The sequence below is a fragment of the Malaya genurostris genome, chromosome 2 (genome assembly GCF_030247185.1).
Source record: "Malaya genurostris strain Urasoe2022 chromosome 2, Malgen_1.1, whole genome shotgun sequence".
Taxonomy (NCBI): domain Eukaryota; kingdom Metazoa; phylum Arthropoda; class Insecta; order Diptera; family Culicidae; genus Malaya; species Malaya genurostris.
This window is the reverse complement of record NC_080571.1, coordinates 257320009-257334951: the sequence shown is the minus strand read 5'-3', so window position 1 is coordinate 257334951 and position 14943 is coordinate 257320009. Positions and strand designations below refer to the sequence as shown.

Genomic DNA, 14943 nt, shown 5'->3' with positions numbered 1-14943 from the left:
TGCATACAGGTAACTTGCTGGAATTGTGTCATTGCTCAGTTGCACCTCTTTGAAACGTTTCATTTTCCCCTTAGGGTGTATGTCATTGCTCAACTGTAACGTTTCATTATGCTTATGACAGACATGTGATATCGGTATCACTGTACACCATGAAATCACATGTCTGTCACCCTGAATCACGGTGGTATCACGCGAGCATCATGATACAACGGTGATTTCCGTACTACGGTCATTCATCGTTGTACTGCGCAAAATCACATCACTGTTTACTGCTACCAGCGCCAATGGCGAGCGATGGTGAACTCATGAAACAATATTTCCTTATTCTGAGCATCAAATAATAAACAACCATCGTCATAATTTGAAAAAAATCTCGGTAAAATGCTAACAAGCAGCATAAAACTTATATATTTGTAGCATATTTTCAAAAAGCAGTCAAATCAAGAAATATTCATTAATTTGGTGAAGTTTTGAAATACAAATAAGGAAAACAATTTATTCATATTTGTACAAAAAATCAGCACTATTGAGTAATTGTTTTCTATTCAATAACAAGTAAGATTATTGTTGAAATTTATTTAAAAACATTATGATTCATATTTTGAATGCACATGTGGTAATAATAAACGATAAATATCCAATACATGAATAAACCAATTGTGTAATCATCCTGTTTATTGATGACCTATCGAAATTCCATTTATAACATTGGTCCCCTATATTCACTTCTGGAAACTCTAAATCTTCTTATTACTTCGTCTTGTGTTATCGGGTTGAATGCCGTTCGATGAAAAAAAAAAAACTTGTTTTTAAATTGTTTAGAAAGAGTCTTATTTTGGGTCTGAATAGAGAGAACAGCGAATCATGTCTTTCAGTGTGAGTAAATTGAAGCAGAACACGTACCAAGTTACATATTCAATTTAAGAAATACTTGTAATAGTTTTCAGTGTTACTTCATAAATATAGCATAACAACTTTAAACTTCTCAAAATACTAATAAAACGATTAACAGATTATGTTCCAGTGTAGTAGACCGTTTTTCATACGATTTCTGAAGCACTTTGCTATTATATAATAGCATCAAACCTATGTCAAATCTATTTCGGAATGATTTAAAATTCAAGAATGTTTTAAATTCAGTTTTATGATAAACATAATCCCTTTTATGAAAATTTCGTGATGAATAAACTGTTACGTTGACAGAATTTTTCTGAAATATGTGAATGCCGTTTCTGATGATTACATACTAATAATATCTTATATTTATTTACTATTTTGAGACTCAATCTTAATAGTTTATGAGCTCTTATTTTTATCGTGAATATGCGGGTGAAAAAGGAATTATGACTGAACACCTTGAAATATATGCGAATTTGGCAAAAGTGGATAAGATTTACAAACAAAATTTAGTGATTCATCACCATTTTGGTAGAAATCAGCGTCGTTGCAAAAAATAGTGCTCGTGTTCCGAAAATTAGTTCTAAAAGCCTTTCATATTTCCTCCATTCTATATTTATATATTTTTTTTATTTTTATCAGTGAATGTTACGGTAGAACATCAAAATTATGAACATCTCATTTTCTCTAATTCTAATTACATTTAAACAATGAAGGAACAAATCCTGTATCCCAGAACAAACGTGTCAAAAATGTACCTTAAAATCATAAAATTTGATATGAGTGATACTGTCATCCAATGAACAATCACACACAAATAGTTTAATAGCTAAGACAGAGAGACAACATTATATCTGTCATAAATTTGTTGCTAGTAATAATCTTCAAACCACAAAAATTTTTGGTTTCTATATTATCGATCATCGGAGCTAGGAAATTAAGCTAAATTTTGAGTTTTTTCGTTTCACAGTACATTCATTCTGTGCGCAAAACATGTCTGTCACCTCATCGTTGTACGCGTACAACGTTGTACAGAAATCATTGTACGGAAATCACATGTCTGTCAGCGGTATTACTCATTTGTGGTGCGTGTCTTTGCTGTCGATTAGTTGTACCAAATTTTAACCAATCAAATTGAGAAAAACAACTTACATTGATTGCTTGCTTTTCCGTGAGAGACGTAAATACGACGTTTGTTGTTCTAAGTTTAGCACAAATTAGTTGCACAAACTCGTCAGAACCATTAGACGCAATGTAATGTTATATGCAAATTACGACAAAAATGATAAGTGTAACTAAATTAAAATATTGTCATTTATTATTTTCTTTATTTAACATAATCTATTCGGTTTTATTGGGTTTACAGATTTTGATAAACTTATTTCAGTTTTACCGGTATTCTTAGACGAATTCAACTAACTTCGGCTACACCAATTTCCGAATTCCGATTCCGAAAGTATCGGAAATAGTTTCCCCAAAGAATCTCGAAAATGCGTACATAAAAATTTTGTTTATGAATTTCATAAACAAAAATTCAAATTAAAAGGTTTACAAAATTGGTGGATTTTATGCGACTACGATTTCCAATTTTGGAATTACAGGGTGATGAGTTTTTAAAATTTAAACCGTCATAGAATATGACGATATCAAAAAATCTTTAAAGTTGGTCTCAAAACTACTTCAATTTATTCGCCATACTAATTCAAGGACTAACGAACTATTTTGGGTTATGCTGGTCTATGAATACGGATGATTTGATGCCTGATCATTGTTCCAAAATTAGCTTTCAAAAACATCCTGGAGTACAAAAGCAAAATCAACAAAAATCAAATCTCTTTGACTTTAAGGGCTGAGGCCAGTAGGTCGCGTGTAACCAAGTGGCTCGCTCTGCGTATTACATTGCTCTCTCGCATATGTACAAAACGACTCTCGATCCAATAAAGCTACCGCTTGTTTGGCAGCCTTGCTGAGCCAATTTTATTTCTCTCTCATTTTTCGTTCCGTTACCAGTAAACTGGAGCGGAAACAATGGTGCGTACATAAAAATCGACTTACCTTCACAAAAATAACATTCACTTTATTTTTATCGCGACAACACTTATGTTTTTATGCACCAACCGAAATTAAATTATCTAGATATTGTCAGGATAGATTTTTGATCCATGCTTTTGAAGGCGAGATATTCAATGAACAAGTTTTCAGCTATGCAATTCTTCCTTCAGAAAAAAGACTTTCTCGACCGCTAAAGGCAATGGATAATTCTGAAATTTTCACAGAATAATCTAAAATAATTTTCTAAGAGATTGTCAGTTGGGTTTTTTGATATTCGTCACCGATTCTGAGAAAATCAGACACTATGGTCCGAAACGGGAAATTAGCGTGACAAAAATATTATCACTATTTAATATTAGTTTTTTGCAGTTGGTGTCTTCCGAAAGTTGTTTGTAATCAAATTGCGCTCCTTTTGATGAAAAATGTTACTAGGGTGGTCCTCATTTAGATTGATATCTGAAATCTTACTTTCTTAATTGAACTCAAAAATGATTTTGTTGTACAATAAAGTTTTAGGTAGTTTTATTTCGAGCAATTTTGCTGGAAAAATCACCTCTCTAGCTTTTCATTTGATCGAGTTACATCAATTTTCCCGAATAAAAGTTGTGTGGCTCCTGAAAATTCACTTTTTTTGTTCTAACTTTTTTGTGAAACGTTCTACGGAAAAGTTGTCTTCAGAAGAGTTGTTGTACTAATCATTGCGCACAACGAAGCTTTTTCATATGAGCTACCAGTAAAAAGTTATGATTCTTTTTTCATTAGAAATTGGTCAAACTTCAAATATCAATATTCATTAGATGTCAGATCGATAAAAATGTATCCTATGCGGCTCCTGAAAGGTCATAATATAGGTAAAAATTTAAGAGAAAATGGGGAGGGTGTTATTTTTTTAACTTATTTGAATTAGTTTTAAAAGTACCTTCAAAAAACTCAAAAACATTGCATAACTCTTAAACGCCTTAACGTATCAACATACTTCCTTCAGCAGAATAATAATATCAAATTAGTTCTACAAGTGTTCCATACATTGTCCTTCCGAGAAAGTTATAATAAAAAAAGTGAATTTTCAAGAGCCACCCTACTTTTATTCATGAAAATTGATGTAACTCGATCAAATGAAAAGCTAGAGATGTGCTTTTTTCAGCAAAGATACTCAAAATAAAATTTCCTACAACTTTATCGTACAACAAAATCATTTTTCAATTAAGAAAGTTAGATTTCAGATTTCAATCTAAATGAGGACCACCTTAGTAACTTTTGTCATCAAAATGAGCGCCATTTGATTGCAAACTGCAAAAAACTAATATTTTATAGTGAAAATAATTTTGTCACGCTAATTTCCCGTTTTGGACCACTGTGGATTGGAAGCTTGAAAATAGCCCTTTAAATCACGCTAAAACACACTGGCCTCAGCCCTTTATGTCTAATTATCTCGAGAACGGCTACTTCTTTGTGAAAGGTGGTTAACCCTTAATTGAATGATATTTCAAAAACAGCCGGAAATATTTTTTTCGATAGTTCAAGCGGCCCAGAACACGGGAAAAATACTAAAAAAATCCCCCGACAAAACTACCCCTTCAGGGGTGAAAAAACAGTCTGCCCCATATGTGAGACATTGTGCATTAAATTATCTGAAAATCATGATAAACAAAAGTTTTTTTTTTTTAATTAATAATATGATAAGTTACAAAACAACAAAAAATAGCAGAAATCAGTTGTGTACGAAATTCTCGTTTTGTGTCAGGTAGATGCCGCTAACTTCTCTCGATATGAAAGGAATTCTATGTTTTTTTTCGTGAATTGAGAATGCGTCCTAAATATGGAACATCATGCAATCGATGAAAAATATACACCACAAAACTTTGTCGAATCTTTTGAAATGTGTGTCCCTTATTTGGGACTAAATGCAATTAAGGGTTAAGTACAAATTTATTTCTTTTTATTTGTAGAATTATATTTTAGTGTTTATACGACTATTTTGCATCAAAAACACGAAGTTTAGCAAATATTGATCAATTAATTAAAGCTCTAACTTTGTTATTTTCCTATTCACACTAATCTCACGGGTATTGAATGTGGGTTTCAAGATAGAGTTTAAAATAAAATTATTTTAATAAATGTTCTGGAGAGCTATTTTTGAATTTTATTTTTCCGTGCATTTTATAAATCTTGAATACTTTACAATACATTTTTTTCAGTGTATATTTGTTTACCCATTGTTCCATTGATTTCCTATCACTCTTTCTTGGACACCATTTTTGTATGATTCACAGTTTCCGAGTTACCACGATTTGAAAACAGTGTATGCAAAACAATATCCGCCCTTTTTACAAATAAGTTTTTAATAGAGTTGGTCTTTTCATCCGTGAAAAATAAATTATTAAATATTCTGTGTACGTGTGTCAAGCTTCATTCGAATAAATAGACGTAGATTCTGATTTTACCACACGGAAAGACCGAAATCAGCATTTTGGCGAAAAAATTAGTTGATTTTCTGATTTTAGTTAGTTATTTGTTGAGACAACTAGAAAAATCTTACTTTTGGTAATTTCGATTTTTTAATTCTAATTCCCTTAATAATATTAAAATATTTGTTGAAATGGCTATTTTTTTTAGTTGAATTCCCCAATTAAACGTGCTGTCATTTCTTAGCCAAGGCACGCTTCATATCCATTCAACTAATTTTTTAGTTGAATTAGAGAAATAAAACGTTGTTTTCAACCAACATAAATGGTTGAATTGGTTTCTGCAATTTGCAGCTATATGGCGCTCTGTCACCGAAAAAACGTTAACACCGTAATGACTACTAGCCACTGATGGCACACGACCACCGAAAAAAATTTCAGTCACGATTATCTTTTCTTTATTGGCAGGTATAAATACGATGTTGTATTGGAGAAAAAGACATAAGCGAAACATAAACTTCTTTTTGAAAATTTTTCTTCTCAATTGCTGTTTTGTTCGTTCGATTTCGCAAAATTGACTATCTCACTGAAAACTTTGAGCACTCGGAAACAAAAACCGAATACAAGTAGTACACCGGACAGCGTAGCCGAGAAGGTTGGAAGACACTAAAACATCATTTGACATATACAATTAGAGTGCAATATTCGAAACTCACTTCACTGTTCCCCGTAAAAACATTATTACGCACAATCGCTTTAAATGCGCACAAATTCTGAATAAATACACTTTCCACTAACGGCTTACGTCATTTTCACCTATCGGTTTAGTAATTTATATATGGATATATCGTAACACATGCGAAAAACATCTAAACAATTTGTAAGCAGTTTTAACAAGACTGTCCCTTTTAGCTTTTAATGGATTGTTTTGCTTTGACACTTCTCATGAGTTTTTAGCTAATAAACTTGTTAATAAAACCAATTTCATTTTTGTTTTCTTTGTCCTGTCCTTCAGTAATGATGGCGATAGATAAATAGAAACAAATATTCTGATTTTAATAACAAAATTTGTTGTCAATGAGAATTTCGTGTTGGGTTGAAATATTGCTGGTTTGTGTCCAGAATATTCGCCAACTAAACACATTCTCTAAAAATAAGAGTTTTTTTCAGCAAAGTAAATTCTCAATTTTAACTGTTTTTTAGTTATTTTGGAAATGTTGTAGTTAAAATCAACTAATTCAGAAATAGTAATACGAATTAGGCGCAGACTAATTTCGATCGTTCCGTGCAACTTTTTCTGGAATTGTTCAAAAGAATAGCGCTTTCTTCGCTTGTTCGGTTTCACGGGAGCGAAAGTATAATACTCCGAACAGCTTAAGCGGATAGAAAATGCGGTTTGACTGCCATTTGATCTTCGAACTTTATTAACGACCAGTGACCAGTGGCGGCAAACCTATCTTTGGGACCTTTTTTTTTTGCTCGTCCAAGTAATCTTTCCGAGGATGGAGTTCAGTTTTTTTTTGTTCACGAAATCAACGATAGGGGCGACAAATCTTATTTTGCCCCGGGTGCCAAATTTTCTCGGTACGCCACTGTCTATGACCCAATAGTAGCCTTCAAACGAGCTTAAGATTGTACAAGTCTGATTGAGGCATCTCCGAGAAAACTACGAGGTGGCTGCAGTAATTCAACATAAGCTGCTAATGAGTCGAAGACAAAGCGTAAGAACGAGTAAAATTTTCGATTACTTGTAAATGCATGTTGTTAAGTATTATTTGTATTTGTAGTACTCATACTAAAAATAAACATTCGTGTGAAGTACTTAGCTCTCGTTGAGTGTTATAAAATTTTTTTATCTCAACTGACATCGAGACCTAATACCTTCCTCCAGTTGCGTGAATTCTTTTTGATCAAGATTGTAATTCGTTGTTCATTGAAATATATAATGTGCAGTACTGGTTAAATTTTCGAAAAATTTTACTCTTCATTATGGAGCGTGTAATTTGTGTAATTAATACAACTTAATCTGATTGCAAAATCTTAATACTAAACTTTCGTTATGAAACATTGGGCCAAGTATTCAAGTTACAAAGGTGCAAAATAAATATCACGTTTCTCTATTTGGCGATCGATGGAGTTAAACTGGTCTAATGGTATGTTATGTGTCTATAGTAAATAAGATCTAAACACATTTACTCAAATCGTAGGTACACTGTGAACATGTTCGGCAAGCTGTATCATTCGAGTTGTCTCTCATCATTTCAAAAAAAAAAAAACTCAACGGCAGAGAATTATCACGCAACGAGAAAGGTTTCGCCTGTTTAATTTCAATTCTTGTACTTTGTGAATCTTTATTATCATTTTTCTTGATTGTTTCTTTTTCTAGTGGGTTGTTTGTGGAATGTATAATATTTACTATAGATAAATGTCTTCGACTCATTATTCTATTCAGAACTTGTACGCAAGGTGTTTATAATCTATAAACGTAATCAATCAATAAACAAAATTTGGAAACCGCCATGAATAATTATTTTTAGTAACTCTTGATTATGATTGATTCAACTATTGATGATGAGCTACGCAGATTATATTACGGTGATTTACATTTTCAAAAACACATTGGGGCTGTCTGTACAGTGCTACCTAAGTGATGCAATTAGAAAGGATAAAATCTACCCAAAAATTGAATCCAATTGTTTCAGCAACACTACCATTGAAAGTTGCTCTAAATCGAGTCTGACTGGAGTGTGATAGAGTAAACTACTCTGGAGAAAAAAATTCATTCCACATTCGAATCTCGCAGCCAAAAAAAAAAACAAAAAAAGAAACTGCAAATCATCGTCACCAACAATTCTTACCGACAATCGTAACGGTCTCACCGGGACAAAAAGTTAGTCATGGCCTGGAGGGTTGATCTGTTGACTAGCGGCTCTTGTTGTTGTTGTTGAGTTGTCGTTTATTCAGAGTCGAACTTTGCCGTTTTTGTTGGCGCAGTCCAAAGTGCATGTTTGTCCCGGTGCGCTACATCGACTCTCTGAAAACGCAAAACCGTTACAGGAGGGGAAACTTTGAAACCATGTTTTAGAAATTTGTGTCCAGAGAGGTGCAAATGACTGAACATGGAACCGAAGAAAAGATAACTTTATTTTCAACGGTGCTCCATGAATGTCCCTCATTGTGGTTGCCGTCCTCGTTTGTGGCCTTTGGATTCACTTGGCAAGAGGAAGTTTTGCAATCGAATTATGATCAGTTGCCTAAGCAGTTCCATTATTGTGCTCCCGGAGGGGTGTCGGTCTGCGATGATTTGATCATCGTTGATGGCTGGCTCTGATTTCTCGGGTGGATCGTGACTTTGAAGCGGATCCCTAATTGTACTGGAATGCAGTTGAGTGCGATGCCATCGATTTTAAATTATGATTAGTTCGAGTATAAAAATATTCATAATCGAAATTTCGTGAGAATTCATCATGGATTGTCGCAGTACGGCTTCTCACAAGAAACCGGATCGAGATTCAAGAGCCTAAATTTATTTGGTTACACGCAAATCGCACATGTAACAGCTTTGGGGCACTGACTAAGGGAAATTCTAATTACAGCTCTTAAGTTCAACGTCCGCCACAAAGCCATACAAAAAAAACACATTTTAATCAGCTTCTGAATCGTAGTGCGAAATCCAACTGGGGGACGAAACCGACCTGAAATCCGATATTTACACAAGAAAAAGAAAAATACAAACCTCTAAAAGCAAATTAGAACGGAAGCCACGACCTACTGCAGCTCGTCCTGAACCTGCGGTGCGTTTGTGGAGTGGACCCATTTTTTCAGCACGAGCCGAATCGAACTCAATATTTACCATAGAAATGCTGGCAGTTCCTTGCGCCTTGTGTCGGCTTCAACTTCCGTATTGCAGGGGGCAACCGTTGTCGAGAGGCGCGAATGTACAGCCTTGTACCAGCACCCTTTTTTCCAGCGAACATTTCCCCCCGGCGGCAAACTGAGAACGTGTTGGTTCCTTTTTCTTTGTACAAACGCGCAATTTAAACTTCCTTAGGCTATTTTCCTTCGAATCCCAAAGTCCGCCAATCCTGGTGTTTACTTGCAACCTAGTCGGTTCGAGTTCAGGGAAGCCTTCCAACTGTACGCACAATCGGTTGGTGTGACTTTGGGTAGGGTTATATTTTGAAAAAAAAAATATTATGGAATATAAGATCGATATTTGTGTGCTCTCACGAGGGAATTGAGTTCTGATTGAAATTTGAAGCACTAATCATATCGAACAAAAGCGCCCTAAATGTTCGAAAGAGCACACCAACTGACGGTACGCGCCGGTGGCAAACAATGTCTACCCGAACAAAGAACGGCAGCACTTCAGAGCAATATTAAAAAGTATTAACCACATGTTTTGAATGTCTTTAACCGCAGCTTAAGCCAATAAGTACGGGTACTAGGTGGCACTTTCGTGGACTTTCATGGTTCCTCCTCGTTTGCCTCCCCTTGGTTAGAACCTGTCGTTGATTATGATGAGGTTGCTGGCAATATCGAAGCAACGGAGTCGTTCTCTACTGATATGCCATTGAAGAAGGCATAATCGTTTGCAACGATGATGGCAGCCGAACATTTCTCGACAGCGACAGACTGGGGGTTGAATTCTAATCCTTCCCCTAAGCTGTACAAGTTTCTAACCCACGGAGTTTATTGAGTAGAAGCACTCTAGTGCTTGAAAGTCGCATTTTGCGGCTAAGGATAAATTAAAAGTTATGTCTATGCAGGTATTTCGGGTTTTTGCCTTCTTGACTTTTCGTACGTTGTCGTAATTATTTATTTAGGTATATGCTATAACATTTTGCAGGTATTTATTTAATTTTCTTTTTAGCTCTATTTACTATTGGATATTCGAAATTTTGTTACATATTTTGATTATAACATTCTTGCTTTGTTTATAATTAGAGAACAGTGTGATAAAACGGACATTTTTTTCTCGGAACTTCATAAATTGAATATAGCATGCTTGGTATTACATTTCTATTGTGGAATTCAACATTATCTTTCAACAGACTTCGCAGCCGATTCATAGCGTACAGCACCATTGCGTGGCTGGTGATACGATCCTAGAGTAAATAAAATACAAATTTGCTGAAAAAAAAACAAACGAAAAAATGTACACCGAAACCTCCATTTACGAACTAAACGGGGGTTCGTAAATGGAGGTAGTTCGTAAAAAAAGTTTACGTTATTTGGGATTTGGTTCGTAAAAAAAGTTTACGTTATTTGGGATTTGGTTCGTAAAAAAAGTTTACGTTATTTGGAATTTACTTCGTAAAAAAAGTTTTGTGTAATGAATGTGGAAACCCCAATCACATGACCATTTTTGGAACGGATGTGATAAGTGGGTGCAAGAAAATGATGTTTGGGGTCGGTTCAAAATCCAAGATGGCGACTTCCGGTTTGTCGATATTCCTCAAAAACCCTTACAATGTGGGTATTTTCGGAACGGGATTGTAGAGTAGATGACGGAAAACGATGTTTAAGGTGGTTCGGAAATCCAAGATGGCGGCTTCCGGTTTATCGATATTCCTTAAAAACCCTTACAATATGGGTATTTTCGGAACAGGATTGATGAGTAGATGACGGAAAACGATGTTTAAGGTGGTTCGGAAATCCAAGATGGCGACTTCCGGTTTGTCGATATTCCTTAAAAACCCTTACAATGTGGGTATTTTCGGAACGGGATTGAAGAGTACATGACGGAAAACGATGTTTAAGGTGGCTCGGAAATCCAAGATGGCGACTTCCGGTTTGTCGATATTCCTTAAAAACCCTTACAATGTGGGTATTTTCGGAACGGGATTGAAGAGTACATGACGGAAAACGATGTTTAAGGTGGCTCGGAAATCCAAGATGGCGACTTCCGGTTTATCGATATTGCTTAAAAACCATTACAGTATGGGTATTTTCGGAACGGGATTGTAGAGTAGATGACGAAAACGATGTTTAAGCTGGTTCGGAAATCCAAGATGGCGACTTCCGGTTTGTCGATATTCCTTAAAAACCCTTACAATGTGGGTATTTTCGGAACGGGATTGAAGAGTACATGACGGAAAACGATGTTTAAGGTGGCTCGGAAATCCAAGATGGCGACTTCCGGTTTATCGATATTCCTTAAAAACCCTTACAATATGGATTTTTGGAACAAGAATGATGAGTAGATGACGGAAAACGATGTTTAAGGTGGCTCGAAAATCGAAGATGGCGACTTCCGGTTTATCGATATTGCTTAAAAACCATTACAGTATGGGTATTTTCGGAACGGGATTGATGAGTAGATGACGGAAAACGATGTTTAAGGTGGTTCGGAAATCCAAGATGGCGGCTTCCGGTTTATCGATATTCCTTAAAAACCCTTACAATATGGGTATTTTCGGAACAGGATTGATAAGTAGATGACAGAAAACGATGTTTAAGGTAGCTCGGAAATCCAAGACGGCGACTTCCGGTTTATCGATATTGCTTAAAAACACTTACAATATGGGTATTTTCGGAACGGGATTGATGAGTAGGTGACGGAAAACGATGTTTAAGGTGGTTCGGAAATCCAAGATGGCGACTTCCGGTTTGTCGATATTCCTTGAAAACCCTTACAATATGGGTATTTTTGGAACGGGATTGATGAGTAGGCACCTACATTTTTGGAACAGTAGTACAATATCTACGGCTGATCTGAATTATAGCCGGATTTGTTAAAAAATACCTAAATACCATTCAAATTAGTTTTAAACTACCTTAATAGATTAAGCTTGACAAAAATACCCATATTGTAAGGGCTTTTAAGGAATATCGATAAACCGGAAGTCGCCATCTTGGATTCCCGAACCACCTTAAACATCGTTTTCCGTCACCTATTCAATAATGCCGTTCCGAAAATACCCATATTGTAAGGGCTTTTAAGGAATATCGATAAACCGGAAGTCGCCATCTTGGACTTCCGAACCACCTTAAACATCGTTTTCCGTCACCTACTCATCAATACCGTTCCGAAAATACCCATATTGTAAGGGTTTTTAAGGAATATCGACAAACCGGAAGTCGCCATCTTGGATTTCCGAACCAGCTTAAACATCGTTTTCCGTCATCTACTCATCAATCCCGTTCCGAAAATACCCATACTGTAATGGTTTTTAAGCAATATCGATAAACCGGAAGTCGCCATCTTCGCTTTTCGAGCCACCTTAAACATCGTTTTCCGTCATCTACTCATCAATGCCGTTCCGAAAATACCCATATTGTAAGGGTTTTTAAGGAATATCGACAAACCGGAAGTCGCCATCTTGGATTTCCGAACCAGCTTAAACATCGTTTTCCGTCATCTACTCATCAATGCCGTTCCGAAAATACCCATATTGTAAGGGCTTTTAAGGAATATCGATAAACCGTAAGTCGCCATCTTGGATTTCCGAACCAGCTTAAACATCGTTTTCCGTCATCTACTCATCAATGCCGTTCCGAAAATACCCATATTGTAAGGGCTTTTAAGGAATATCGATGAACCGGAAGTCGCCATCTTGGATTTCCGAACCAGCTTAAACACCGTTTTCCGTCATCTACTCATCAATGCCGTTCCGAAAATACCCATATTGTAAAGGCTTTTAAGGAATATCGATAAACCGTAAGTCGCCATCTTGGATTTCCGAACCACCTTAAACATCGTTTTCCGTCATCTACTCATCAATGCCGTTCCGAAAATACCCATATTGTAAAGGCTTTTAAGGAATATCGATAAACCGTAAGTCGCCATCTTGGATTTCCGAACCACCTTAAACATCGTTTTCCGTCACCTATTCATCAATGCCGTTCCGAAAATACCCATATTGTAAGGGCTTTTAAGGAATATCGATAAACCGGAAGTCGCCATCTTGGATTTCCGAACCACCTTAAACATCGTTTTCCGTCACCTACTCATCAATACCGTTCCGAAAATACCCATATTGTAAGGGCTTTCAAGGAATATCGATGAACCGGAAGTCGCCATCTTGGATTTCCGAACCAGCTTAAACATCGTTTTCCGTCATCTACTCATCAATGCCGTTCCGAAAATACCCATATTGTAAAGGCTTTTAAGGAATATCGATAAACCGTAAGTCGCCATCTTGGATTTCCGAACCACCTTAAACATCGTTTCCCGTCACCTACTCATCAATGCCGTTCCGAAAATACCCATATTGTAAGGGTTTTTAAGGAATATCGACAAACCGGAAGTCGCCATCTTGGATTTCCGAACCAGCTTAAACATCGTTTTCCGTCATCTACTCATCAATGCCGTTCCGAAAATACCCATATTGTAAGGGCTTTTAAGGAATATCGATAAACCGTAAGTCGCCATCTTGGATTTCTGAACCCCCTTAAACATCGTTTCCCGTCACCTAATCATATAACCGTTCCGAAAATACCCATATTGTAAGGGTTTTTAAGGAATATCGACAAACCAGAAGTCGCCATCTTGGATTTCCGAACTACTTCAAACGTCGTTTTCCGTCATCTACTCATCAATCCCGTTCCGAAAATACCCATATTGTAAAGGCTTTTAAGGAATATCGATAAACCAGAAGTCGCCATCTTGGATTTCCGAACCAGCTTAAATATCGTTTTCCGTCATCTACTCATCAATCCCGTTCCGAAAAAAACCCATATTGTAGTAATTTCCATGGAGCCGGAAATTGTTTTCATCGGATGCAAAAACCTCTTTTTACGAAGTTGGTTCGTAAAAAAAGTTTACGTTATTTGGGATTTGGTTCGTAAAAAAAGATTACGTTATTTGGGATTTGGTTCGTAAAAAGAGGTACGTAAAAAGAGGTTACGTATAAAAAATGTTCGTAAACGGAGGTTTGGGTGTACTTAAATTATGTTGTAACTGTAGCTTATTCATCGTTCTCAGACAAAACCTCAAAGACCGAGTCACATTCTGGGCTACAAAAGAAACTAAAAGTGGGATTGACAATGCTTTTTGTTGAAGTTGGTGACTGGTCATGAATTTTGGCATGTTCAATACAAACAGTGCAAAGAACGTGTTCTTCCTCAGAGTTGATAATTTCTCCACAATTAATTTTCTGACTTTTTGTCAGAATAGTGTGATAGTTGTTGGATTCAGAAATATTCAAAAGGTATATCTATTTCTATCATAAGGTATCTTTGGCCACTCTGAGGATTTCATAACAGAGTACAAAAAAATACTTATGCTAAGTTCAAGACAAATGTCTATAAAAGTTGAAAGTCTGTATGAGTCTACATATAAGAGTTGCTGGTGAGAAAGCACCCCATTATATACATATGAATACTATAGAAGATCTAAGCATGTATTTTACACCATCCTCGATTCAGCCAGCGGTTGGAAGATGAACTTGTCATGAAATACAAAAAAAATGTCTCAAAATGTACAAAAACTTCCAATTGAACCATTGCTCTGATAACTGAGCACAGTTGACATGTTTCCTCTTTCAGCGCAGAACTTATATTCATTTTGTTTCATAGAGGTTCAAAATTTGTTAGGGGAATAAACTGCGAAAATTCAACGTGGTCAATGACTAAATCGATCGTG

General features: G+C 35.9%; 1 protein-coding gene across 3 annotated transcripts in view; it reads left to right on the top strand.

The window, feature by feature from the left end:
* The window catches only part of LOC131429619 (netrin receptor unc-5-like), a 330312-nt gene that overhangs the window by 77283 nt on the left and 238086 nt on the right, over window positions 1-14943 (top strand). The gene's annotated exons all lie outside the window — the stretch shown is intronic.